At 39.1% G+C, this 13,786-nt stretch overlaps 1 protein-coding gene and 1 pseudogene across 5 annotated transcripts in view; one reads left to right on the top strand and one right to left on the bottom strand.

The window, feature by feature from the left end:
- The window catches only part of Atrx (ATRX chromatin remodeler), a 302,586-nt gene that overhangs the window by 13,489 nt on the left and 275,311 nt on the right, over nucleotides 1–13,786 (top strand). Inside the window, exon 1 of one of the 5 annotated variants that reach the window (XM_010641337.3) lies at nucleotides 12,155–12,214. The exons of the other annotated variants lie outside the window; for them this stretch is intronic. The gene's annotated coding sequence lies outside the window, so the exon portion shown is untranslated. Of the gene's footprint in view, nucleotides 1–12,154; nucleotides 12,215–13,786 lie in introns of those variants that run through there. 5 annotated transcript variants of the gene reach the window in all.
- Nucleotides 7,927–8,729, bottom strand: LOC104874332 (annotated as a pseudogene).

Here is a 13,786-nt window from a genome sequence, read left to right as displayed (position 1 = left end):
TTTTTTATGCTTTTTGTTTTTTTTTTTTTTTTTTTTTTTGGTACTGGGGATCGAACTCTGGTCCTTGTGCTTGTAAGGTGGGTGGCGGAACCACTGAGCTGTATCCCCAGCAAGCCTCTTTAATTTCTTTCAGCAATGTTTTGTACTTCTCATTGTACAGGGTTTGAAACTGATTGGATTTATTTCTGTGTATTTCATGCTTTTTGATGCTATTGTAAGTGAAAGTGTTGCATTAGTTTTTCTGGACTGTTTATTGCTAGTAGATAGGAATGTAAGTAATTTTTCTGTTTTGATTTGTTTTCCAGGGGCAAGTAGATTTTGTTGGCCTGATACATACGTGAGGAACCTTCCCTGTCTGGGTGGGCTGAAAGTGGCCATGCATTGGCACAGTGCTGTGGTTATGGTTGAGATGGGTACTGCACTGCAGGAAATGTTCTGAGCTGCTGTCTAGGACTGTAAGCTTGGTATATGGGCTCATTGGAGGTTAAGTAGTCCCGTAGGTACCACCTGGGCTGAATTTTAATTGCCCGCTCTCTGGGATCCCTGAGAAAGAAGCTGCTGAGTCTATGTAGTGCTGGATTATAAGCATGTTGGGGTTCAAATATCTGTTTGGCTTTGTCAGTTGCTTTGAAGTATCTGGGTAATTGTGCCCTCCAGGTCTCTTCTGCTTGCTGAGAAGGTGACTTTCTCTGTGAACAGCCAGATTCTGCTGTTGTCAGAGTAATCAGGTCATTCTGTTTCTTTCTTGGTTTTTCTTTCTGATGTAAAATTTCCTTGAACTGTAGGAAAAGCTGATGATTTTCTTCCTATAGTACCAAAGTCTCTCTTGCAGCTTTAGAATTTGTTTCATGGTCTTCTTTAGTACATTCTCTCTCCCATCTCCCTTTTCTTCCTTTTTCTCTTGGTCTTTCTTCATTTTCTGTTCTATTTTGTCTACCTCATCCTACTGCTGCTTGTGCTCCCTCTCCATTGTCATGGTGCAGTGCCTTGGCCATGGTCTTTGAAACTTTGGAGTGTTCCAGAAGTGCTGGCGTGGTGCTGCTGGAGGTGCTAGGATTGTGGGTGCTGGAATCTTGTCAGTTACTGCCAGATCTTGGAGAGATCCCGTGGAGAGGCTGGTACTTAGATGCCTATTGCCTAGTCCTACTCAACCTTCACTTTAGGACTTAGGCAGTGCAGGGATCCTTGGCTTGGTTCCTTGCTCTTTCCCCATGTTGACCTTTTATTTTGTATCTCTCATAGTTTTTTGTGAGTTATTTAGGATTTTCTTTATATGAAATCACATAGAGATATGCTGGGCTTGGTTGGTGGTACACGCCTATAATCCCAGCACACTGGAGGCAGGAGGTTCGCTGTGGGTTTGAGGCCAGCCTGAGCTACATAGTGAGTTCAAGACCAGCCTGAACTATATAGCGAGACCTTGTCTCACAGAAGATAGTTTTATCTCCTTTCCAATTTGGCGCCCTCTTTCTTTTCTTTGCCTCTGTTATTCGATCTCTTCCTCCTTCCCTTCCTCCCTTCCTTTTACTTTCCTTTGATGTCCCTTGCCCTCTACCATTTAGCTAGTCCCCAGCTGTATCTTTCTTAATTGCTGTTGAATAAAAATGGCAACAGGCACTCTTGTCTTGTTACATTGAAAGCTTTTGGCCTTTTACCTTTGAGTAGGGTATTAGCAGTGTACCTTTCATTTATGCCCTATATCAGATTGAGGAAGTTCCCTTCTTTTGCTATTCCTCTTGAGAGTTTTTATCTTGAAAGGTATTATTTTCTCAAATACTTTTTTCTGCACCAATCAAGATGGTAACAGCATCTTTCCACTTATTAATATGGTATATTACATTGAGTCTTGTATCACCCTTGGATTCCTCACTCGGTCACAGTGTAGTCTTTCTTGCTATGTTATCCAGACTGGCCTTGAACTCTTGATGTATCCTTGTTCTCAAGCCTCCTGAGTAATTGAGACTATAGGCCTTCACTACCATCCCCGGCTAATCCTTTTAATGTGCTTTTGAATTCTGTATGCTCATATTTTGTTTAGAGTTTTTACATCAATATTCATCAGGTAGGGGCCTGGGATTTAGCTCAGTAGTGCTGCTGCATTGGGGACATTGGTATGTGCTTTAAGTTTTTCATGATGTGTTTATTTGACTGTAGTATCAGGGTTAATGCTGTTTTCATAGACTTGGGTTTCTCTCTTTGATTTTCTGTAAGTTTAGGAAGAACACTGACAATTCTTCATTTTAACGTTTGGTCGAATTTGGCAGTGAAGCCATCTGCTCTTTGGATTTTCCTTTCTGTGATGTTCTTGATTATGGATTAAAGAGATTGAGTAGTAACAAACCAAAGTTACATTATGAGCCAAAATTAATGCTAGCTGTGCTATTTAGCTGTGTAGGTTTTGTTTTTGTATGTGGTACTGGGGAGTGAACTTGGGGGCTTTGCTCTCAACTACATCTCCCGACCTTTTTTAGTTTTTTTTGGGTACCGGGCATCGAACTCGGGACCTTGTGCTTGCGAGGCAGGTTCTGGAACCACTGAGCTAAATCCCTGGCCCCTACCTAATGAAATTGATGTAAAAACTCCCCTACAACCTTTTTTATTTTGAGACAGGGTCTTGCTAAATCACCACGTTACCAAGGCTGACTTCGAAGTTTTGATCCTTCTGTCTAAACCTCCCAGAACATTGGGGTTATAGTCAGGCACCACCACACTATGTAGTTACTTTTACCATTGTTCATTCATTAGTTTTTGTTTCCTTCTTCTTTCTTATTTTGTGTCTTTTTTGTTGTTGTTGTTTTGTTAGGGTTGAAATGTAGGGTTTTATACATGCTAGGCCAGTGCTTTACCATTGATTGAGCTACCTCTCCATCCTTTGAAAGTTTTTAAAAATTTGAGACAGGGTCTTGCTAAATTGCTGGGTTGGACTCAAACGTGGATCCTCCTGTTTCATCTTCCAAGTCACTGCAAATACAGGTCTGTGTCATTTTACACATTGTTCTTCATGTTTTTTAGTTCCAAGTTATTCGGTAGTGTTTACTCTCTAGCCTGAAGGGCTCCCTTAAGCATTTCTTTTAGGGCAGACCTAGTAATAAATTCCCTCAGGTTTTTTTCCCCTGGGATTCTTTTCCTTTATTTTTCAAGAATATGACATTGGTGGTTGACAGTTTTTCTTTCAGTGCTTTAAATGTTATCCTACTATTTTTTGGTCTCCATGATGTTGGCTGTTAAGGAAGATTGACTTTTTTTCCCATTAAGTTTATGGGAAAAGAGTGACTATTAATCTTTTTTTGTCCTTATCCTTGCTTTATTTATTTATACTGAATATAATTGACAAAGTCATATATTTAAGGTGTGCACCATGTTTTCAGATACATATGTTGTGAGATGATTATCATATTCAGACTGATATATCCATCATCTCACACACTTATTTTCCTCTGCTTAGAAACATTTTATAATAGCATAAATTAAAAAAATATTCTTGGCTAGGTGCGGTGATACATGCCTATCATCCTAGCACTCTGAGAATTTGAGTCAGGAGGATCATAAGTTTAAGCCCCCAGCCTGGTCAATTTAGCATCTTAGTGAGATCCTATCTCAAAATGAAAAAATGAAAAAAATGGTGAGGGATGTAGCTCAGGTAAAGACCTGGGTTCAGTCCCCAGTATTGAGAAAAAATGCACTCAAAGAAAAAAATGTGCTCAGCATGTTACTATCAAAGACATATATAACAGTTGAGACAATTTGATGTTTCTGTATATTATTACATTTTTGAAAATAAAAAAATTGTCAACAACATTATAATGTTTTGTAACTTGTTTTTTCCCTTGAGTTTAGTGGACACTTGTATTAGCTACTTTTTCATTGCTGAGGCAAAATACCTGACACCTACAAGTTAAACCAAGGAGGAAAGGTTTATTTCAGCTCATAGTTTATAAAGGTTTCAGTTCATAGTCAGCTGGCTCCAGGGCAGGGTGTATGGTACAGAGGCATCACAGAGGAGAAATTGTTCATGGCATGGTGGCAGAAGGCAGCAGCAGGAAGTAGCAAGCCTACCTTTTTTCTGTCCCTTTATATTCCATCCAGGGAACGATTTATTGATTGATGTTGCCCACACTCAGGGTGGGCCTTCCATTATCTACACTTTTTTTTCTTTTTTGGCAGTATCAGGGATCAAACTCAGGACCTTGAGCTTACCAGGCAGGTGCAGTGCCACTGAACTATATCCCTGGCCCTATCCACGCTTCTTTTTTTTTTTTTTTTGGTACCAGGGATCGAACTTGGGACCTTGCACTTGTGAGGTAGGTGGCAGAACCACTGAGCTAAATCCTTGGCCCTATCTACACTTTTAATCACAGTATCACACCCTTAATCTACAGTCACACACCCAAGATACAGCAAGTTTTGCAAAGCCCCATCTATGAGTACATGAGGCTTTGGGGGGACATCCAGATACAGATATTTTTATCTGAAATCATGTAACATCATGTTTACTTGCACTTGAGGTAGGTGGCAGAACCACTGAGCTAAATCCTTGGCCCTATCTACACTTTTAATCACAGTATCACACCCTTAATCTACAGTCACACACCCAAGATACAGCAAGTTTTGCAAAGCCCCATCTATGAGTACATGAGGCTTTGGGGGGACATCCAGATACAGATATTTTTATCTGAAATCATGTAACATCATGTTTTCTTAATTATATAATTATTAACTTTTCCCATCTCCCATTATCCTTTTATCTCCTTTTCCATTCCCCCTCTTTATTTTTTTAAATTTTTTGGTATGGGGGCGGGGTGAGGATCGAATTTAGGACCTTGTGCTTGCAAGGCAGGCACAGTACCACTGAGCTAAATCCCTGGTCCTATTCCCTTCTTGTCTAATAGTTTCCCTTCTACTTTCATGTCATCTTTTTAAGATTCTATATATTAGGGAAAATAATGGATACTTGTCTTTCTGAGTGTGATTTATTTTGCTTAACATGATGTTATCTAATTCTATCCATTTTCTGGGAGCAAATGACAGTTTTATTCTTTATAGTTGAATAATAATTGTGTATATACACCACATTTTCTTTATTCATTTATCCATTGATGGGCACCTAAGCTGGTATCATCATCTTGGCCATTGTGAATTGTGCTACAATAAACATGGGTATGCAGGCATCCTTATGCAGGTTTTAATTCCTTTGAGTATATACCACTCAGTGGTGTAGCTGGATCAAATAGTAGTTCTAATTTTTGGCTTTTTTGGGAACTTCTGTAACTTATTTCCATATTGGCTGTACTAATTTATAGTCCTACCAGAAATGTAGAAGGCCTTTTTATCTGAATCCTTGCCAAAATTTATTGCTTTTTGTCTGTCTGTCTGTCTCTGTTATTTTGCCTGCCTGCCCACTTTTCTTTTTGTGGTACTAGAGATTGAACCCAGAGCATTCTCATTGAGCTACAATCCAGCCCTTTTTGTTTTTTCATTTTGAGACAGGGTCTTGCTAAGTGGCCCAGGCCTGGCTGACACTGTTGATCCTCCTGTCTAATTCTACCAAAGTGCTGGAATTATACCTAGGCCATTTTTTTTCAGTTTCAAAGTGGAAATATTTTATTGTTTTTAGTAATTAAAAAGGTAGATGTAGGTGTTCTTACAAAACATTAAACTGTATAGAATATACACAGTAGAAAAAGACTAGGGCTGGGGATTTAGCTCAGGTTCAGTGACTGCCTCGCAAACACAAGGACCCAAGTTCGATGCACGATACCAAAAAAAAAAAAAAAAAAAAAAAAATCTCAACTACATAGTGAGACCCTGGCTCAAAAAACCAAAGCACAAAACAAAAAAAAAAAAAAAAAGAAAGAAAATTAAAGACTCCATAATCCCACTCTTATATAACTAAGCACAGAATTGCAGTAAGATTTACTCATAAATGCAAAGAAATGTAACAATACATGAAATGAAAAGTACTATACCTACAAGATCTTTTACAAAAACTGAAACAATATGGATTTAATAAAAATTTTAACATAGCCACATTGGGGAGATGGAGGAAGGTAAAAGGGTCATTATTATGGGTTTGAAAATCCTCCTCTATCCTTTTGTGAATTGACAACAATATATGCATTTTATTGTAGGATATATGTGTGTGTGTGTGTGTGTGTGTGTGTGTGTGTGTGTGTGTGTGTGTGTATCAATGCAAAGTAGTTGCTTCTGGGAACAGAATTTGTTATTCCACGCAGAGTTGATAGGTACATGCTGTGTTTGGTTATAAACCTGCTAGATCTACGTTCTGTTTTATGGGTTTTTGGAGTGCAGGATTTTCCTCTGCAGTTCAGGCTGGCCTTAACCATGTAGTCCAGGCTGACATGGAATTCATAGCATCTTCTTGCCTCAGCCTCCCAAGCACTGGGATGACAGGCAAGTGCTACTATACTCAGGTATTTTATGGATCTTTACAACTTCTTTACATTCAGACTGGGGCAAAACTAAAAGTAACATAATGAGACACCCATATTTAAAGACAACATCGTTTTGAAAAGTTTATAGATAATACTATTAATAAACCATTTCTTACTCTTTATGAAGTTTGTGTTTTAAAGATTAAATTTATTTCAAAAGTACTTATAAATGAGTAAAACATGACTAAAGCATTTATAGTAAATTTGTCAAATAAATAATTTTAATACGTACCTTTTTATAGGATAACAATGGCATTACTATGGTAGCATTTGTTTTGTTTTTATTAAAATTAGTTATTTTCAAAATTGATTATTAGTAACAGATCCTGAGTTTTAAAATACTTGGGCCCAGCCAGGCATGGTGGTGCTTACCTTCTAATCCCAGTACTTAGCAGACTGAGGCAGGAAGATTGACATGAGTTTGAGGCCAGCCTGATCTACTATGTAGTGGGTTTAAGGCCATTCTGAACTACACAGCAAGACACTGTCTCAAAAAACCAAACCAAACAGACAAATAAAAATTTTGGGACCAGAAGTATTTTGGAATATGTACATATATAGAATGTGATATTTTTTGGATGAAACCTTAGTCTAAGCATGAAATTCATTTATGTCCCATAAATACCTTATGTACATATACAAAAATACAATATTTTTCATGATGTTACACATGAATCAAAGTTGCATGGTGTGCAGTTTTCCACTCAAGTCATCATATTGGTACTCAAAGTTTTGAAATTTAGAGTAATTTAGGTTTTTGAATTAGAGATGTTAAGCTGGATATGGTGGCGCTTGCCTGAAATCCCAGTGCTCTGGAGACTGAGGTGGGAGGACCTTGCAAGTTTGAGGCCAGCCTGAGCTACGTAGTGAATTCAAGGCCAGCCTACAAAGTGAGACCCTGCCTTAAAAAAAAGAATTAGAGATATTAAGTCTGTACTATGCCAAGGCAAGGTAGAAATATGGGGCGGGGTACTGGGAATTGAACCTAGGGCCTTCACAATGAGCTACATCATTGATACAACTTTTAAATTTTTATTTTGACTCAGAGTCTGGTTAAATTGCTAAATTCCCCAGGCTGGACTTCAACTTGTAGTCCTTGTGCCTCAGCCTCCCAGAGCACTGGGATTAAAAAAGTGTGTCACCATACTCAGCTCAAAACATGATACTTCTTTTTTTGTTTTTTTAGATTAGTCATATTTTGATGCTCAGTAGTTACAGGTGATAACTCACCTCCATATTAAATGGTATGGGATGAGAGCTCAGAGGTCGTGAGAAGTGTGACTTGATGCAAGACTCTATTGTTTTGGAAGTTATACACTATTACTTATGTCAGACTCTGCCACCTGTAAAACATGATACTTAATTTTTTTTTCTACACACTATGGTAAAAAATATTTGATATTAAATGTTCCTATAAGCAAATAATTTGAACTGCAGATGGTTTTTATTTTCCTGACATCTGTATTATACAACTCTAATCACTAAATTCTTCCTCATCACTGAAGTATGTGCTCTTTATCCTTGGCATCCTGAATCCGCTGACGTTGAGGGGCCCCTGCACTGGGTTTCCATTTGTTCTGTTCAACCTTGGCTTGCTGGGACGCGATAGCTTGGCTGAGACTGTCGAGAGCCGGGTCTTCTTCCCCTTTGTCTTCACTTTCTGCTGTGTCCTCAATTTCTAACGGTTCAGCAATATTTTCTTTTTTTCTTTATTCTCTGGAGGCTCACGGTCTCCAAACATTTTTTCAGACAGGCATAACTTAAGTGTCTGCTTTCTCCACATTCGTAACACTTCGATTTATCAAAGTAGTTTCGCCTTTGGATGAATTCAGCTGCTCTCGCATTGTCAGTAGCAATGCTTGACTTTATCACTCTACCAAACAACTGTTTGATGTTTACAGCTCTGGTACAGTTTTGGCAGTCTTTATCTAAAAATAGTATAAATGCAACCCCTTTTCTCTTCCTTGTATCTTTGTCTTTCATTATAGTAACTTACAACTTTGCCATACTTGGAAAATATCTAGTAAAACTCGTTGTTTGTCAGGGAGAAGGGCAAGTTGGACACATACACTGTGCTTTTCCTTGGAGCCAAGCCGCCACTCATTTCTTCAGGGACCACAGCCCTGGCTAGCAGGGATTCAACCCCGACTTTTCCTTGCCCCTCGCAGTGGCCTGGGCGTCCTGCGCCCGGGATGTGTGTGTGTGGTCGGCACAGAGCCCAAGGGTCGCGGAAGCAGAGGGGCCCTGTGCAGCTCCCTTCTGTGGGGCCACACTGTCGGTGCGTCTGTGACTTCTTTTCTGTTTTGAGACAGTATCTCACTGTATAGCCCAGATGGGCCCGGAATTTTGCATCCCCCTTCCTCAGCCTTCTGAGTGCTGGAATTACAGGCATATACCTGCCACAATGCCCAGCTTCTGAACTATTTTTGTAAATACTACATCCTTTGTTGTGTGTGGACCCTGAAGTTTTTCTTCCATTGCCTAATTGGTCATCTAGTGATTTTTTTTTGTTTTTCTTTTTTTTTTTTTTTTTTTTTTTTTTATTTTTTTTTTTTTTTTGAGACAGTAAGGCTGGCCTTGAATTCACTATGTGGTTCAGGCTGGCTTTAAACTCCCTGAGATCCTCCCGTCTCAGGCTCCTACATGTTGGGATTGTAGGTATGTGCTACCATGCCCAGCTGGTCATCTAGTGATTTGACAGAAATTTGCTTTCATGTCTAGATCTTTGAAGATTGTTTCAGTGTTGAACCACTACTCAATTTACAACTTTTTCTTAGCTTTCACTTTTTGATGGTACAGAAGCTAAAAGTCAACCTGGGCTTTTACTTTCAGAGCATGTGATTATCCCTGGGTTTATGGGTTATCTTCCAAACTTTCTGGTATATACTAGAGCTTTTCAGACCCCTTATTCCCTTATGTTTCTGCTTTTCCATCCTCTACCTTCACTGCTATTTTCTTTGTCTTTGCCTTTTCCAGCAGTGATCTGTTTCTTCAAGTGCCTATAGCTAGTATATTTGCCTTTAAGTACTTTGGACAAACCCTGCCCATCCCCAGGAGCCTGCTCCACTGAAAAAGTTCTGAGATAAATGAAAGAAAGGTAACTTTCTAACCTACTCTGTCAGATAAATGACCAGACAGGTCAAGATTCATAATCACAATTCTTTGAGAATAAGGTCTGTATTATTTCTTTAAGCATCTGTCAGTTGCACTGGGAAATGTAGGCCCCTCCTACCAGACAACACCAAGCTAGGGAGTGAGGCATGGTAGGGTCTCATCAAAATTCAGAAGCTTTTTAATCAAGTGATTATTATAAGTTGTTGATTAGATTCTAGAATTATAAAAATTGATTTCCGAGCCTGGGTGTGGTGGCACATGCCTGTAATCCCAGTACTTGGGAAACTAGGAGAATATCTGTGAGTTTGAGGCCAGCCTAGGCTACATATTGAGTTCAAGGCCAGAATGAACTCCATAAGTAGACCCTGTCTCAAACAAACAAGCAAACAAAAAAATTGATTTGGACAGTTTATAATCAGAATAATTGTTTCCTTAGTAAAGGGAAAGAGTTTTGGAGTTACTCCTCCATTTTTGAGTGACATCATTCCTGGTGTTTGTGTGTATGTGTGTGTGTGTTTGGTGGTGCTGTGTATCATACTCATTGCTTTGGGTATGCTTTACCCCTGAGCTACAACTCCAGCCCCTAGTGTGTAAGTATATATATTATATTTTTTTGCTACCAGGGATCGAACTCAGGACCTTGTGCTTGCAAAGCAGGTGGTGGAACCACTGAACTAAATTCCTGGCCCTAGATTTTTAAGAATTCTTAATATCATGTTGGGGTATCAATGCTTACATTGTCCTTTGTACTATCTTGTCTAATTTTGACCCTATTTCATATTATATATTCATTTTTATGTTTCTAAATTATTTGATAAATGTTTTATTCTTTTATTTATATAAACACTTGGCTTAATGTGAGCCAAGACTTATTTTAGACCAGAGTTTTTCAATTTTTTTTCTGAGCCGGGCGTGGTGGCGCATGCCTGTAATCCCAGCACTCGGGAGGCTGAGGCAGGAGGATTGCTGTGAGTTCGAGACCAACCTGGGCTACATGGTGAGTTCCAGATCAGTCTCGACTACATAGTGAGACCCTGTCTCAAAAAACCAAAAAAACAAAAATAAAATCAAGTTTTTTTTCTGGTCCTGGGGATCGAATCCAGGATCTTCACACTAAGATACAATTCTGGGTGCCCCCTCATTCCCCACCTTTAAATTTTTGAGTCAGGGTCTTGCAGAGTAGCTAGATTGCCCAGGTGGGGCTGAAGCCTGTGAGCTTTCTCCCTCAGCCTCCCAGAGTGGTAGGAAAACAGGCATGAGCTACGGTGCTTGGCTGAGTGATGGCAGTTTTGAGTTTGGTCTTACAACAAGGTGTTGGTGGTAATTGGGATAGGCAGATGTTCCAGTATGGTGGAAAGGTCATGTGAGGAGTTAAATTGGGAGTCCAGCCTAGAGAACCCAATGATGTAGCGAGACTCTGTTTTGTTTTACATCTGGGGTTTTCTCCAGAGATCTTCCTGTGTATAGGCAGGGGTTTTGGAAGGTTATTGAATACTGGGGGTGCTACAGCTGAATATGTTGTTAGGAGATGGGACCTGGTCAGAAGAAGTGGATCACTAGGGGTGTGACCTGGAAGTATATATCCCCCTCCCAAGGTCCTCCATTCTCTCCCTGCTTCCCTGCAACCAGGAGAGAAACAGTGTTCCTTAGCCCACACCCTTCCCCTATGTCATCTTCTGTGCTGGAGCCAGCAGACTATCCACTGAAACCTCTAAAAAAAAGTGAGCCAGAATAAACCTCTCTTGATTTGTTGGTGTTTGGTATTGAGTTCCAGCGATGAAGAATGTGACTAAGACAGACAATGTCTTAAAAAATAAACACCTAGGGGTGCTGGGGATTTAGCTCAGTGGTTCTGCTGCCTGCATTGAATGCTCAAGGACCAGAGTTTAATCCCCGGTACCGAAAAAAAAAAAAAAAGGAAAATAGTGATATTTCAGAAATACTGATTGAGATATGGTTGACTTCTCCTTTGGTCTGAGGGTAGAGTGAATTAAAACAGGCATGTTGGGATCAATGATTTGCAGAGGAAAAGGACATTACTAATTGACTGTTATTTCCAGGAATAGACATGCAGCTGATTTACTCTTTAATATGATAGATTGCTGGTGTCTTTCAGAAGCAGATGATTTTTTATTGAGTCAAGGTCTCATTATGTACCTCAGGCTGGTCTTGCACTCACTATGTAGCTAAGGCTAGCCTTGAATTGTTGGTGATCCTCCTGTCTCAGCCTCCTGAGTGCTGGAATTACAGGTATGTGCCACTATGCCCAACTTCAGAAGCAAATTTTACATCTTTAAGGTATCTTATCAATTATCTAGGAAGGTCTCTTACAAGTGAAAAAGTTGAGTTTGCTTAATGTCATAAACCTAATTAATGATTATGATTAAAACCAAAATGATTTGCTGTCATTTCAAGGCTTTTGGTGCAGTACTATGTTAGGACATTTTCTGTGTATTTTATAACAATTAAGAAAGTAGAATATTTTTCTATAAGGTATGCCAGAACTATTTCAGAAAATAAACGATGCCTATTATGTCTTAAAGTGTTTTTTTTTTTTTACACTTTGTATCTCTCCCACAGTTTCAAGAAAGTAAATTAGCTGCAATGCTGTTATGACACTGGATTGTTTTGAATCTCCTTGATTTCTTGTAAGTCTTGCTCATATACTTCAGAGCTGTTTCTTTGCTATTTAGATTAAGATGAGGTAATTTTTTATTAGTGAATATAAAGACTGGTGTGTTTCATGTGGGCATATTCTTTTTTTCCTTCTGGTTCTGGAGATCGAACTCACGACCTTGTGCTTGCCAGGCAGGTATGGTGCCACTGAGGTACATCCCTGGCCCTGTTTGGGGATATTCTTGCATGAAACATACTTTGATCATTTTCTCCTTGTATCCGCCCCATCCCTGCCCCTTCTTCTCTAGTAGTCTCCCTTCTGCTTTCATTTCAGCTCTTTTTCTCCCTAGATTCCTTGTATGAGAAGAAATGTTATATTTAATTTTCTGAGTTTGAGTTATTTCATTTAACACAATCTATGGTTCTGTCTATTTTCCTGCAAATGACATGATTTTGTTCTTTATGGCTGGCTTTGAAGAATTGAGTGCCGGGCTTACAGGAATATGCCACCACCCATGCCTGACCTCTTAAGTATCTTCTAAGTGTACAAAATTTATTCTTTTGTCATATCTGGGTTATTTTATTTGGCAGAAATGCTTTCAAAATTCAGCTGTATTATAGCATCAGAATGTCATTTGTTTTTAGGAAACTATTCATTTCATTCTACTGTATGTGTATATCACATTTTATTTACCTGTTCAGGTGCTGTTGCTAGGCATATTGATTGTTTCCATCTTTTGGCTGTTGGGAATAATGCTGTGAGATAGGCATGGTGTCATGGACCTATAGTTCCAGTTATCTGGGGAGGCTGTGGCAGGAGGGTCATTTGTGTCCTGGAGTTTAAGAACAGCTTGGGCAACATAGGGAGATCCCTTTAGAACATTGGTATCCAAGAATCTTTTTTTTTTGGTTTAATTTCTTTTTTATTTTTTTTTAAGTTTTTACTAGTATATATTTGTGATACTTAATAATTACATTCATCTTGGAATTGATACATAAACATATCATGTCTTGATCATTATTTTCTCCCCATTACAGGAGAATGAACTAATAATAGTCCAGGTTCTTGTGCACAGCAAGGCAAGAATTGCCAAGTGTATACATAGTAGTAACTAGTAAGCAGCTATGATTATTGAATATTATGGGAAGTTGTGCTCAGGGCCAGTCCTTGCCAACAAAGGTGTAAAACACAGTCCAGGAAAGGTGCTGGAGTGACAGAAAAGCACTGCACACAGGTCAGAGATAGCAATAGTAACAAAGGAAAGGGGGTGGATAACTCAGACTTTCAGAATTTAAAGGCCAGACACCTCTTCTTTATGACCCTCCATGGAATCTCTAGGTGTGATTGACAGTCATTTTAGAGGCTCTTAGCAAGGCTGCTCATCCCAGAATTTTACTGTTCTTAATTTGTTTTATGAAGTGGAATGCATATTTATGATCATGTAATGAGGTGGACGGAAGGTAAAGGTGACCAAAATATCAGGCTGAGAGTTGCAGTGTTCATATGTTCTCACCCAGGGCATCAGCTGTCTCCTAAACTTTTATTTTATTTTCTACCTCTCCTAGGATAGTGGAAACCAAAAAAAAAAAAAAAAAAAAAAAAA

This window comes from Fukomys damarensis, unplaced genomic scaffold (assembly GCF_012274545.1).
Source record: "Fukomys damarensis isolate Sample0158 unplaced genomic scaffold, DMR_v1.0_HiC HiC_scaffold_39, whole genome shotgun sequence".
Taxonomy (NCBI): Eukaryota; Metazoa; Chordata; class Mammalia; order Rodentia; family Bathyergidae; genus Fukomys; species Fukomys damarensis.
Note: the sequence above shows the minus strand (reverse complement) of the source record. Positions and strands in the feature narration are given on the sequence as shown.